The 13,330-nt window shown below is 36.0% G+C and overlaps 1 long non-coding RNA gene across 1 annotated transcript; it reads left to right on the forward strand.

The window, feature by feature from the left end:
- Positions 1–8,312: 8,312 nt before the first annotated feature.
- LOC139691505 (uncharacterized) lies at positions 8,313–9,213 on the forward strand. The gene is made up of 3 exons (XR_011701600.1): positions 8,313–8,375; positions 8,789–8,954; positions 9,134–9,213. It is a non-coding gene; the product is annotated as an uncharacterized lncRNA (long non-coding RNA).
- The last annotated feature ends 4,117 nt before the right edge of the window (positions 9,214–13,330 follow it).

Below are 13,330 nucleotides of genomic sequence, written 5' to 3' on the forward strand. Positions count from 1 at the left end.
CGATTTCCTTTCCTTGAATGCACCATTTCATAACAATTATTCGCGTAGGAGCGTCGTTGTCGCGCTAACTAGGAATGATATGCAATCCATTCTGGGTTACAAGACTGAAGCGCTTCGACATTTCGGAAATTTCTACCTTATTAACTTCTTACTCATTAACTGACGTTACTCATTAAATTTTTCGGTGAATGTCCGTCATTCAGATTTCAATTAAATGTTACGTACGTAAGTAATCTTTGTGAACGTCAAGGGGTATTTTTAAAATAAAAACGATACTTAATACACCTCGAGGGAAAGTAGCTCTTTTACATTGATTGAAGTCCCTTTTAATGAATAACTTACTTACTCCCTCTTATTAAATTTTAAATTATTTTTCGAGTCCCTAGTAGCCCGTTACTCAATTTTAGGTTAGTATAGGAGGCACTTTCTTTTCTCCCACCAAAATCGTTGTCACATAATTTTAAGTACTCAATATTACCTCAACAATGATCTTAATTAAGTAATGCGCAGTTCTAAAACGTATAAGGTTTTAAATTTACATCCAATGAGTAAATCATCCAAAAACCATTCTCTGAACGTCGTTGTCGCGGTTAATACTTTGTAATTGCAATCGATCTCGGACTACAACACGAATCGCGTAAACATGTAGTGATTTCACTTCCTAAGAACTTACTAACTTATATACTGACTTTACTTGTTAATGTATTCAGTGAACATCTTTCAGCTTTTTTCGAGTTTCAGTTAAATTTAACGAGTAGACATTAGTTAATTTCCGATAGTATTTGTTGAAAAAGTGTTCATTAATTCACCTTGGAGTAAGGACCGTTAAGCAAAGTAGCTCTCTGATAATGATTGAAGTCCTTTTTAATAGTTACTGACCTACTTCTTCCTCATTAATTTTGAAACAATTTTGCGAGTTACAATTAGCCTGCTACTCAAAGTTGATTACATTTACCAATGAGGTACTTTCTTCTTTCACTATCAAATGGCTTTCTGATATATATATATATATATATATATATATATTTATATATATCAGATATACATATACGCTATGTAATAAACTATAAAACCATAAACACAGAGATCAACCCGAAGGTCGGTAAGGATGACACCCAGAACTAAGCCCGTCGGCGTTTGAAATTCACTCATCAGGGTAGGGAGGCTGTTACGGTTATGATTTCTCAGGAAATCTGGTACCGAAAGTCACATAGCTTGGGAGGGGCTGCAGGCTCCAAGCCCTGGGAATCAAACTACGTAATATTAGACCAACAATTATCTAAATAATTGATACGCATTTATTATATACGAATTAGTTTTTCCATTTAATTTTCTTAAGTGCACCATTTCATGACAATTATTCGCATTAGAGCGTCGTCACGGCTCAGTAGGAATGTTGTGCTACTGATCTCGGATTACAAGACGAACGCACGTGAATGAACACCTTAATGTGAAATTGTATCACTAATCTCTCTCACTAACGTATTTACTCTTTAACTTATTCGGTGAAAGTTGCATGCGGACTGATTAAATAATGTCTCTCTCTAAAACAGCAACTGTTGTATTTTTATAATTCAAGTGTTAAGGCGGAGCTAAATACAACATTTTAACAAGATCCTGCATCTTTTGCCCTATTTCACCAGGCCGTCAATCCTCCTTAAATATATCCATTCATACACAGTCCATGCTTTTGAGGTCATTTATGCCAGCCGTATGTAGCTTTATTTTCAAGACATGGGCGGTTCCAATTCACAATTTATGGACTTTCCTTGACAAGTAAAAACAACAGTGACAGGCAGGAAATTTCTTATTCCAAATTTCTGTTGGTGACTTATAATTAGAGAACCAAAAAGGCATGAATTCTAAAGTTAAATTATTATTATATCAGTCATATAAGGGTAACTGAAGGGAATGGAATTTCCTACTTTGAGACAGTAGTGACATCGCATCCCGACTTTTGTAAATTTCAAAATTGAATCATGAGGAAATCCTGCAGCATTTACTATTCATTGGTAGTATTTGTGTAATATCTTCCAGTATGTAAACAGGCCAATGTTATATCTTATTCCCTGCGTCAAAGGCCAAAATGGCTCCTTGGTACATAGTGTAGGAAACACTCGACAAGGCCACTTGACACAAAGTCTACCCCGACCCGTTGACGCATTGAACGATCGCGACTGTACAAAAGGACAAGAGCAAAGTGAAAGTGTGAAAAGGTTATTCATTTCATGAGTAGGGCACATTTATTTAATATTTTTCCGGAGTAATGGGTCTACTGAGTTTGTCTAATGGCCTCGCTGCACACTCCCCCCCTCCCCCACACTCAGCGGAGACTCCTCGAAGTGTTTCAAGGTGATATTACTTAATGGTATTACTTCGTGATATTTGTATACAATGATACTCAATTCAGCTTGAAGTAAGAACTGTTAGAAAAAATAGCCCTTGGATATCGATAGCAATCCTCTTTAATATATAATGGCCAACATATTTACTTGGTGTTATTTCCTGTATCATATTACTTTTTAAAGTATTTTGCGAGTCCTTATTGGTCTGCTTTAGTTCGCATAAGAGGTACTATCCTGCATAATCGCTGTTTTAAAATATTACCTCTTGTAGGCAATATTGCGTCAACTCCCAATAATCAATGCACAGTTTTAAAAAACTTATAATTTTTTTTCGATTTACTTTCAATGAGTTCATCATTGCCTGACAAGTGTTCGCATAGGAATATTTTTCGCGGATGAAGAGAAAGCATTTGATATTTGATTATAGAATGCAAGACGGAAGCACAGATTCCGTGAATTTCTTCCAAACAAAGTTGCTCATTGACATTACCTAATATAAAATTTTGGGGATATCAATTATCCTGTGATTCGAAATTCGATTAACTTAAGTACTACTATATTATATTAAGTGACCCGTCGTATTTGTCAATTAGAAATTAAACTTAGTTCACCTTGAAGTAAGAACCGTATAGTGAAGTTGATGTTTAATATTTTTTTATGCCATTCATCAATTATAATGTACATTTTAATATTACTCAATAAATGTTGCATGCATATTCTCCCCTCACATTCCTTAGGTACCTACTCTAGGTACCTAAGGAATTATTACGTTGTTATGTGTAATTATTACGTCAACATTTATCTGATTTAAACAACGCGCATTTATGACTTAAATATTATTTTTTTCGATTTACTTTCCAAGAGTGTGCAATTCGACCTGAATTCTTTTTCATCAGAGCGTAGTTGTCCGGGTTGATAGGATAGATATATAATTCATCTCCAGTTGCAAGACGAAAGCATATAGAGATTTCGTGAACTTCTTACAAATCACTTGCTGACATTAAGCGTTAAATTTTAGAGAACGTCAATAACCTTGTAAATTGAATTTCTGTTTAATTTTGAGAAAATGAAACAGTGGTATTTAGAAAGTAACATCTCTTCAGTAAAGAAAGATATTTAATTCACTGCAAAGTAAGAATCATAAGGCAAAGTAGCTCTAATATTGATTGAAATCAATTTAATTTTTCCCAAAGGGCTCTGATTACTTCATAAATTTCCAGTAGTCCCCTTGTCACTCGAATTTAAATTATATTTAGCTTTAAAGATATTTTCTTATCTACTAATGAAATCGCATTCTTATATTTACCAATGCTACAAATAATCCGTGCAGATAATTTATGGATAATGAAGTAATAATACGCAGCTAACGGGAAAAAACATGAAGGATGGAATTTATTTCACTCATTCCTAGATGAAAAATGACAAGATCATGAACGGCACGTTACCACAAGAATGAAGGTACTGGAGGAAAGAAAGAAAAAAGATCGAAGACAACACTTCCTTCGATAGATGTTAGTTTCAACTTTCAACAATCAAATAAGGCTTTTCCTTTTAATCCTTAGTTCTTGTCCTTTACCTCATTCTTTTCCAATACTTTGATTTTCAAGTTATGAGATTTCCTTTTGCATTTATAACCTTTTTATTCATGTTACTTAAATGTCCTGTCTAAGTAAATCATTTGGCTACAGCACATTTCTAGCCCTTCTTATAAATGGGCATACAATCAATCGGTCTTTATCAAGATAACTTCAACAACAGTTACAGCCAATACTTTATTTATTATGTCTTTAGCTATTTAGCATTAATTTATGTAATAAATGTGGATGATTCACTTTTTTAGAAATTTTCCTTTGTTCATGTTGGTGGTTTGTGTTAATTCATGAGAAAAAAATAGAGAAAAATCCAAAACGAGAATTTGATATTAGATAATTAGAATAATAGTTATAAACGTAATAATTAAATTAAGTAATTGTAAAATCATTTTTCCTTACAGATAATTTATGGATACTGAAAAAATAATACGGAACTAAAGGTAGAAAACCTGAAGGATGGAAATTATCATCACCTTTACACCCTCCTAGATGAAATGATTACAAGATTATGGATGTCAAGAAGGAAGAAAGAAGAGAGAAGACTCCTTTGGATGAAGAAACAAGTGGGAAGAAGTCTTAGGGCGCATTTTTTAGTTAGGCACTTAGCGGTGCATAACGTTGCGTAGTTAGGGCCCTTAAGGCAACCCGCCGTGGGTTTTTACGCGGTTTTGGTGGGGAGTGTTGCATGTGTGTGTGTGCTAATCCCTTCTCTTCACAGGTGACTTCAAGAAAAGAAGATCATGGATGTCAAGAAGGAAGAAAGAAAAGAGAAGACTTCTTTGGATGAAGAAAGAAGTTGGAAGAAGGCTTAGGGCGCGTGTTTAGTTAGGCAATTAGCAGTGCAAAACGTTGCGTAGTTAGGGCCCTTAAGGCAACCCGCCGTGGGTTTTTGCGCGGTTTTGGTGGGGAGTGTTGCATGTGTGTGTGCTAATCCCCTCTCTCCACAGGTGACTTCAAGAAAAGAAGATCATGGATGTCAAGAATGAAGAAAGAAAAGAGAAGACTTCTTTGGATGAAGAAAGAAGTTGGAAGAAAGCTTAGGGCGCGTGTTTAGTTAGGCAATTAGCAGTGCAAAACGTTGCGTAGTTAGGGCCCTTAAGGCAACCCGCCGTGGGTTTTTGCGCGGTTTTGGTGGGGAGTGTTGCATGTGTGTGTGCTAATCCCCTCTCTCCACAGGTGACTTCAAGAAAAGAAGATCATGGATGTCAAGAATGAAGAAAGAAGAGAGAAGAAAATACTTCCTAGGTAGTTCTAACTTTCAACGATAAAATAAACCTTTTCTCTAATTCCTTTATTGTTGTCCTTCAAATACTTGTTTTCCAATACTCTGATTTTCAAGTTAAAAGATTTTTGTTTGCATTTCTGACCTTTTTCTCCACGTTGCTTAAATGTCCTATCTCAGTAGATCATTTGGCTACAACACATTTGTTGCCCCTTTTGCAAATTGGCATACAGTAAATAAGAAAAGATAACTTTTAACAGCAGTAACAGCCAAGTTACTTTTTACATATTTAGCTATTTAGCATTTTTTTATATAATAATATAGATGATTCACTTTTAAGGACATTTTCCGATGTTCAAGATGGTAATTTGTTTTAATTATGAGACAAAATAGAAATATGAAAAAGGCATAATATTCCTACGCCAATAAAATCTAAATAATCTTAATAATAATTATAAATATATTAAATAAATGAATTAATTGTAAAATCTTTTTTAATTGCAGAAACAATCTGGAGACTGAAGACATAATGCAGTACTTGACGGAGAATACCTCAAGGATGCAATTTAACATCAGTTTTACTCCCTCCTAGAAAAAAAGATGTCAAGATAACATATGTCAAGAAGGAAGAAAAGGACTTCCTCCAATGGAGAACGAAATCAAAGTAATGATGATTAGGGCGCATATTTTGGTTAGTCACCCGGTGTGATAATAGTTTGAGCGGATAAATTTCTGGTTGTCGCCTTGGTACTCGAATTCTATTTAAAAATAGCTTTTCAGTTTTATCTCTCCCCTTAAAATGACTCTGATATTGACGAATGCTGCGCAGAATAGTGATAACAATAACCCAGATTCATCAAGGAACATATGCAAAACAAGTTTTTTTTTTCGAAATCACTTTTTTGACCTAATCATTCCAGTATTCAAGGCATAATCTGTTGCTCGTGTGTTTAATGATGGTAAAAAGTAGTGAAAATGCAAAAAGCATGAATTGCTGTGACCAGTGTAAAAGTATAGAGAATATTTGTATGAATGTATAGTAAAAATAGGTAAGTAATGGTGAAATCCATTTTCTTCACAGATAATTAATGGATCCTGAATGCTGAAAAAACGGCACCAGGAAAAAACGTAAAAGATGGATTTTATCGTCACTTCAACTCAAAAGATCATGAACGGCACGTTACCACAAGAATGAAGGTACTGGAGGAAAGAAAGAAAAAAGATCGAAGACAACACTTCCTTCGATAGATGTTAGTTTCAACTTTCAACAATCAAATAAGGCTTTTCCTTTTAATCCTTAGTTCTTGTCCTTTACCTCATTCTTTTCCAATACTTTGATTTTCAAGTTATGAGATTTCCTTTTGCATTTATAACCTTTTTATTCATGTTATTTAATGTCCTGTCTAAGTAAATCATTTGGCTACAGCACATTTCTAGCCCTTCTTATAAATGGGCATACAATCAATCGGTCTTTATCAAGATAACTTCAACAACAGTTACAGCCAATACTTTATTTATTATGTCTTTAGCTATTTAGCATTAATTTATTTAATAAATGTGGATGATTCATTTTTTTAGAAATTTTCTTTTGTTCATGTTGGTGGTTTGTGTTAATTTATAAGAAAAAAATAGAGAAAAATCCAAAACGAGAATTTGATATTAGATAATTAGAATAATAGTTATAAACGTAATAATTAAATTAAGTAATTGTAAAATCATTTTTCCTTACAGATAATTTATGGATACTGAAATAATAATACGGAACTAAAGGTAGAAAACCTGAAGGATGGAAATTATCATCACCTTCACACCAACCTAGATGAAATGATTACAAGATCATGGATGTCAAGAAGGAAGAAAGAAAAGAGAAGACTTCTCTGGATGAAGAAAAAAGTTGGAAGAAGGCTTAGGGCGCGAGTTTAGTTAGGCACTTAGCGGTGCATAACGTTGCGTAGTTAGGGCCCTTAAGGCAACCCGCCGTGGGTTTGTACGCGGTTTTGGTGGGCAGTGTTGCATGTGTGTGTGTGCTAATCCCTTCTCTCCAAAGGTGACTTCAAGAAAAGATCATGGATGTCAAGAAGGAAGAAAGAAAAGAGAAGACTTCTCTGGATGAAGAAAGAAGTTGGAAGAAGGCTTAGGGCGCGTGTTTAGTTAGGCACTTAGCGGTGCATAACGTTGCGTAGTTAGGGCCCTTAAGGCAACCCGCCGTGGGTTTTTACGCGGTTTTGGTGGGGAGTGTATTATGTTTATGTGTACTAATCCCTTCTCTCCACAGGTGACTTCAAGAAAAGAAGATCATGGATGTCAAGAATGAAGAAAGAAAAGAGAAGACTTCTTTGGATGAAGAAAGAAGTTGGAAGGAGGCTTAGGGCGCGTGTTTAGTTAGGCAATTAGCAGTGCAAAACGTTGCGTAGTTAGGGCCCTTAAGGCAACCCGCCGTGGGTTTTTACGCGGTTTTGGTGGGGAGTGTATTATGTTTATGTGTACTAATCCCCTTTCTCCACAGGTGACTTCAAGAAAAGAAGATCATGGATGTCAAGAATGAAGAAAGAAGAGAGAAGAAAATACTTCCTAGGTAGTTCTAACTTTCAACGATAAAATAAACCTTTTCTCTAATTCCTTTATTGTTGTCCTTCAAATACTTGTTTTCCAATACTCTGATTTTCAAGTTAAAAGATTTTTGTTTGCATTTCTGGCCTTTTTCTCCACGTTGCTTAAATGTCCTATCTCAGTAGATCATTTGGCTACAACACATTTGTTGCCCCTTTTGCAAATTGGCATACAGTAAATCAGAAAAGATAACTTTTAACAGCAGTAACAGCCAAGTTACTTTTTACATATTTAGCTATTTAGCATTTTTTTATTTAATAATGTAGATGATTCACTTTTAAGGACATTTTCCGATGTTCAAGATGGTAATTTGTTTTAATTATGAGACAAAATAGAAAAATGAAAAAGGCGTAATATTCCTACGCCAATGAAATCTAAATAATCATAATAATAATTATAAATATATTAAATAAATGAATTAATTGTAAAATCTTTTTTAATTGCAGAAACAATCTGGAGACTAAAGACATAATGCAGTACTTGCCGGAGAATACCTTAAGGATGCAATTTAACATCAGTTTTAATCCCTCCTAGAAAAAATGATGTCAAGATGACATATGTCAAGAAGGAAGAAAAGGACTACCTCCGATGGAGAACGAAATCAAAGTAATGATGATTAGGGCGCATATTTTGCTTAGTCACCCAGTGGGATAATAGTTTGAGCGGATAAATTTCTGGTAGTCGCCTTGGTACTCGAATTCTATTTATAAATAGCTTTTCAGTTTTATCTCTCCCCTTAAAATGACTCTGATATTGACGAATGCTGCGTAATATAGTGATAACAATAACCCAGATTCATCAAGGAACATATGCAAAACAAGTTTTTTTTAAATCAATTTTTTGAGCTAATCATTCAAGTATTCAAGGCATAATCTGTTGCTCGTGTGTTTAATGATGGTAAAAAGTAGTGAAAATGCAAAAAGCATGATTTGCTGTGACCAGTGTAATAGTATAGAGAATAATTGTATGAATTTATAGTAAGAATAAGTAAGTAATGGTAAAATCCATTTTCTTCACAGATAATTAATGGATCCTGAATGGAAAAAACAGCCCCAGGAAAAACCTAAAAGATGGATTTTATCATCTCTTCACCTCCTTCCGAGATAATAAGATGGAAAAATATGAGCGGGAAGAATGAACAAAGACACTTCCTCCGATGGAGAAAGGAGTTGGAGCAATGATTTGGTAAGAGTTGAATTCACTTTTACAGATATTTTCCGTTGTTTATGTTGGTGGTTTGCGTTTATTCATCAGAAAAAATTGAAAAATGCAAAAAGCATCACCTGATGTGACTGATGTTATATTGCTTAATTAGAATAATAGTAATAAATATAATAAATAGATAAATTCCTCTTTCTTTATAGATAATTTGTGGAGACTGAAGAAACTTACCGCAAAAAACATGAAGGATGGAAATTTTCATCACTGTCACTCACTCCTTGATGAAGCAATTACAAGATTATGGATATCAACCCCCTGAAGAAAGAAGTATGAAGAAAGCTTTGGGCGCGTGTTTTAGTTAGGCACTTAGCGGTGCATAACGTTGCGTAGTTAGGGCCCTTAAGGCAACCCGCCGTGGGTTTTTACGCGGTTTTGGTGGGGAGTGTATTATGTTTATGTGTACTAATCCCTTCTCTCCACAGGTGACTTCAAGAAAAGATCATGGATGTCAAGAATGAAGAAAGAAAAGAGAAGACTTCTTTGGATGAAGAAAGAAGTTGGAAGGAGGCTTAGGGCACGTGTTTAGTTAGGCACTTAGCGGTGCATAACGTTGCGTAGTTAGGGCCCTTAAGGCAACCCGCCGTGGGTTTTTACGCGGTTTTGGTGGGGAGTGTATTATGTTTATGTGTACTAATCCCTTCTCTCCACAGGTGACTTCAAGAAAAGAAGATCATGGATGTCAAGAATGAAGAAAGAAAAGAGAAGACTTCTTTGGATGAATAAAGAAGTTGGAAGGAGGCTTAGGGCGCGTGTTTAGTTAGGCACTTAGCGGTGCAAAACGTTGCGTAGTTAGGGCCCTTAAGGCAACCCGCCGTGGGTTTTTTACGCGGTTTTGGTGGGGAGTGTTGCAAATGTGTGTGTGCTAATCCCTTCTCTTCACAGGTCACTTCAAGAAAAGAAGATCACCGATGTCAAGAATGAAGAAAGAAGAGAGAAGAAAACACTTCCTTCGATAGATTCGATTGAAGGTAGATCTAACTTTCAACAATAAAATAAAGCTTTGCTTTAATTCCTTAGTTTTTGTCCTTAAAATAATGCTTTTCCAATACTCTGATTTTCAAGTTAAGAGATTTCTGTTTGCATTTCTAACCTTTTTCTCCACGTTGCTTAAATGTCCTATCTCAGTAGATCATTTGGCTACAACAAATTTGTTGCCCCTCTTGCAAATTGGCAAACAGTAAATCAGAAAAGATAACTTTTAACATCAGTAACGGCCATGTTACTTTTTATGTTTTACATATTTAGCTATTTAGCATTTTTTTATTTAATAACGTAGATGATTCACTTTTAAGGACATTTTCCATTGTTCAAGATGGTAATTTGTTTTAATTATGAGACCAAATAGAAAAATGAAAAAGGCGTAATATTCATACGCCAATAAAAATCTAAATAATCATAATAATAATTATAAATATATTAAATAAATGATTTAATTGTTAAATCTACTTTAATTGCAGAAACATTCTGGAGACTGAAGACATAATGCAGTACTTGCCAGAGAATACCTTAAGGATGCAATTTAACATCAGTTTTAATCCCTCCTAGAAAAAATGATGTCAAGATCACATATGTCAAGAAGGAAGAAAAGGACTTCCTCCGATGGAGAACGAAATCAAAGTAAGCGGTATGTGTGCTAATATCCTCTCACCACAGGTGACTTAGGGCGCATATTTAAGTTAATCACCTAGTGGGAGTTTGAGCGGATAAATTTCTGGTAGTCGCCTTGGTACTCGAATTCTATTTATAAATAGCTTTTCAGTTTTATCTCTCCCCTTAAAATGACTCTGATATTGACGAATGCTGCGTAATATAGTGATAACAATAACCCAGATTCATCAAGGAACATATGCAAAACAAGTTTTTTTTTAATCAATTTTTTGAGCTAATCATTCAAGTATTCAAGGCATAATCTGTTGCTCGTGTGTTTAATGATGGTAAAAAGTAGTGAAAATGCAAAAAGCATGATTTGCTGTGACCAGTGTAATAGTATAGAGAATAATTGTATGAATTTATAGTAAGAATAAGTAAGTAATGGTAAAATCCATTTTCTTCACAGATAATTAATGGATCCTGAATGGAAAAAACAGCCCCAGGAAAAACCTAAAAGATGGATTTTATCATCTCTTCACCTCCTTCCGAGATAATAAGATGGAAAAATATGAGCGGGAAGAATGAACAAAGACACTTCCTCCGATGGAGAAAGGAGTTGGAGCAATGATTTGGTAAGAGTTGAATTCACTTTTACAGATATTTTCCGTTGTTCATGTTGGTGGTTTGCGTTTATTCATCAGAAAAAATTGAAAAATGCAAAAAGCATCACCTGATGTGACTGATGTTATATTGCTTAATTAGAATAATAGTAATAAATATAATAAATAGATAAATTCCTCTTTCTTTATAGATAATTTGTGGAGACTGAAGAAACTTACCGCAAAAAACATGAAGGATGGAAATTTTCATCACTGTCACTCACTCCTTGATGAAACAATTACAAGATTATGGATATCAACCCCCTGAAGAAAGAAGTATGAAGAAAGCTTTGGGCGCGTGTTTTAGTTAGGCACTTAGCGGTGCATAACGTTGCGTAGTTAGGGCCCTTAAGGCAACCCGCCGTGGGTTTTTACGCGGTTTTGGTGGGGAGTGTATTATGTTTATGTGTACTAATCCCTTCTCTCCACAGGTGACTTCAAGAAAAGATCATGGATGTCAAGAATGAAGAAAGAAAAGAGAAGACTTCTTTGGATGAAGAAAGAAGTTGGAAGGAGGCTTAGGGCACGTGTTTAGTTAGGCACTTAGCGGTGCATAACGTTGCGTAGTTAGGGCCCTTAAGGCAACCCGCCGTTGGTTTTTACGCGGTTTTGGTGGGGAGTGTATTATGTTTATGTGTACTAATCCCTTCTCTCCACAGGTGACTTCAAGAAAAGAAGATCATGGATGTCAAGAATGAGGAAAGAAAAGAGAAGACTTCTTTGGATAAAGAAAGAAGTTGGAAGGAGGCTTAGGGCGCGTGTTTTAGTTAGGCACTAAGCGGTGCAAAGCGTTGCGTAGTTAGGGCCCATAAGGCAACCCGCCGTGGGTTTTTACGCGGTTTTGGTGGGGAGTGTATTATGTTTATGTGTACTAATCCCTTCTCTCCACAGGTGACTTCAAGAAAAGAAGATCATGGATGTCAAGAATGAAGAAAGAAAAGAGAAGACTCCTTTGGATGAAGAAAGAAGTTGGAAGAAGGCTTAGGGCGCGTGTTTAGTTAGGCACTTAGCGGTGCATAACGTTGCGTAGTTAGGGCCCTTAAGGCAACCCGCCGTGGGTTTTTGCGCGGTTTTGGTGGGGAGTGTTGCATGTGTTTGTGTGCTAATCCCTTCTCTCCACAGGTGACTTCAAGAAAAGAAGATCATGGATGTCAAGAATGAAGAAAGAAAAGAGAAGACTTCTTTGGATGAAGAAAGAAGTTGGAAGGAGGCTTAGGGCGCGTGTTTAGTAAGGCACTTAGCGGTGCATAATCTTGCGTAGTTAGGGCCCTTAAGGCAACCCGCCGTGGGTTTTTGCGCGGTTTTGGTGGGGAGTGTTGCATGTGTGTGTGTGCTAATCCCTTCTCTCCAAAGGTGACTTCAAGAAAAGATCATGGATGTCAAGAAGGAAGAAAGAAAAGAGAAGACTTCTCTGGATGAAGAAAGAAGTTGGAAGAAGGCTTAGGTCGCGTGTTTAGTTAGGCACTTAGCGGTGCATAACGTTGCGTAGTTAGGGCCCTTAAGGCAACCCGCCGTGGGTTTTTACGCGGTTTTGGCGGGGAGTGTTGCATGTGTGTGTGTGCTAATCCCTTCTCTCCACAGGTGACTTCAAGAAAAGAAGATCATGGATGTCAAGAATGAAGAAAGAAAAGAGAAGACTTCTTTGGATGAATAAAGAAGTTGGAAGGAGGCTTAGGGCGCGTGTTTAGTTAGGCACTTAGCGGTGCAAAACGTTGCGTAGTTAGGGCCCTTAAGGCAACCCGCCGTGGGTTTTTTACGCGGTTTTGGTGGGGAGTGTTGCAAATGTGTGTGTGCTAATCCCTTCTCTTCACAGGTCACTTCAAGAAAAGAAGATCACCGATGTCAAGAATGAAGAAAGAAGAGAGAAGAAAACACTTCCTTCGATAGATTCGATTGAAGGTAGATCTAACTTTCAACAATAAAATAAAGCTTTGCTTTAATTCCTTAGTTTTTGTCCTTAAAATAATGCTTTTCCAATACTCTGATTTTCAAGTTAAGAGATTTCTGTTTGCATTTCTAACCTTTTTCTCCACGTTGCTTAAATGTCCTATCTCAGTAGATCATTTGGCTACAACAAATTTGTTGCCCCTC

This window comes from Hetaerina americana, unplaced genomic scaffold, assembly GCF_022747635.1.
Source record: "Hetaerina americana unplaced genomic scaffold, ioHetAmer1.1.p SCAF_37, whole genome shotgun sequence".
NCBI classification, from domain to species: domain Eukaryota; kingdom Metazoa; phylum Arthropoda; class Insecta; order Odonata; family Calopterygidae; genus Hetaerina; species Hetaerina americana.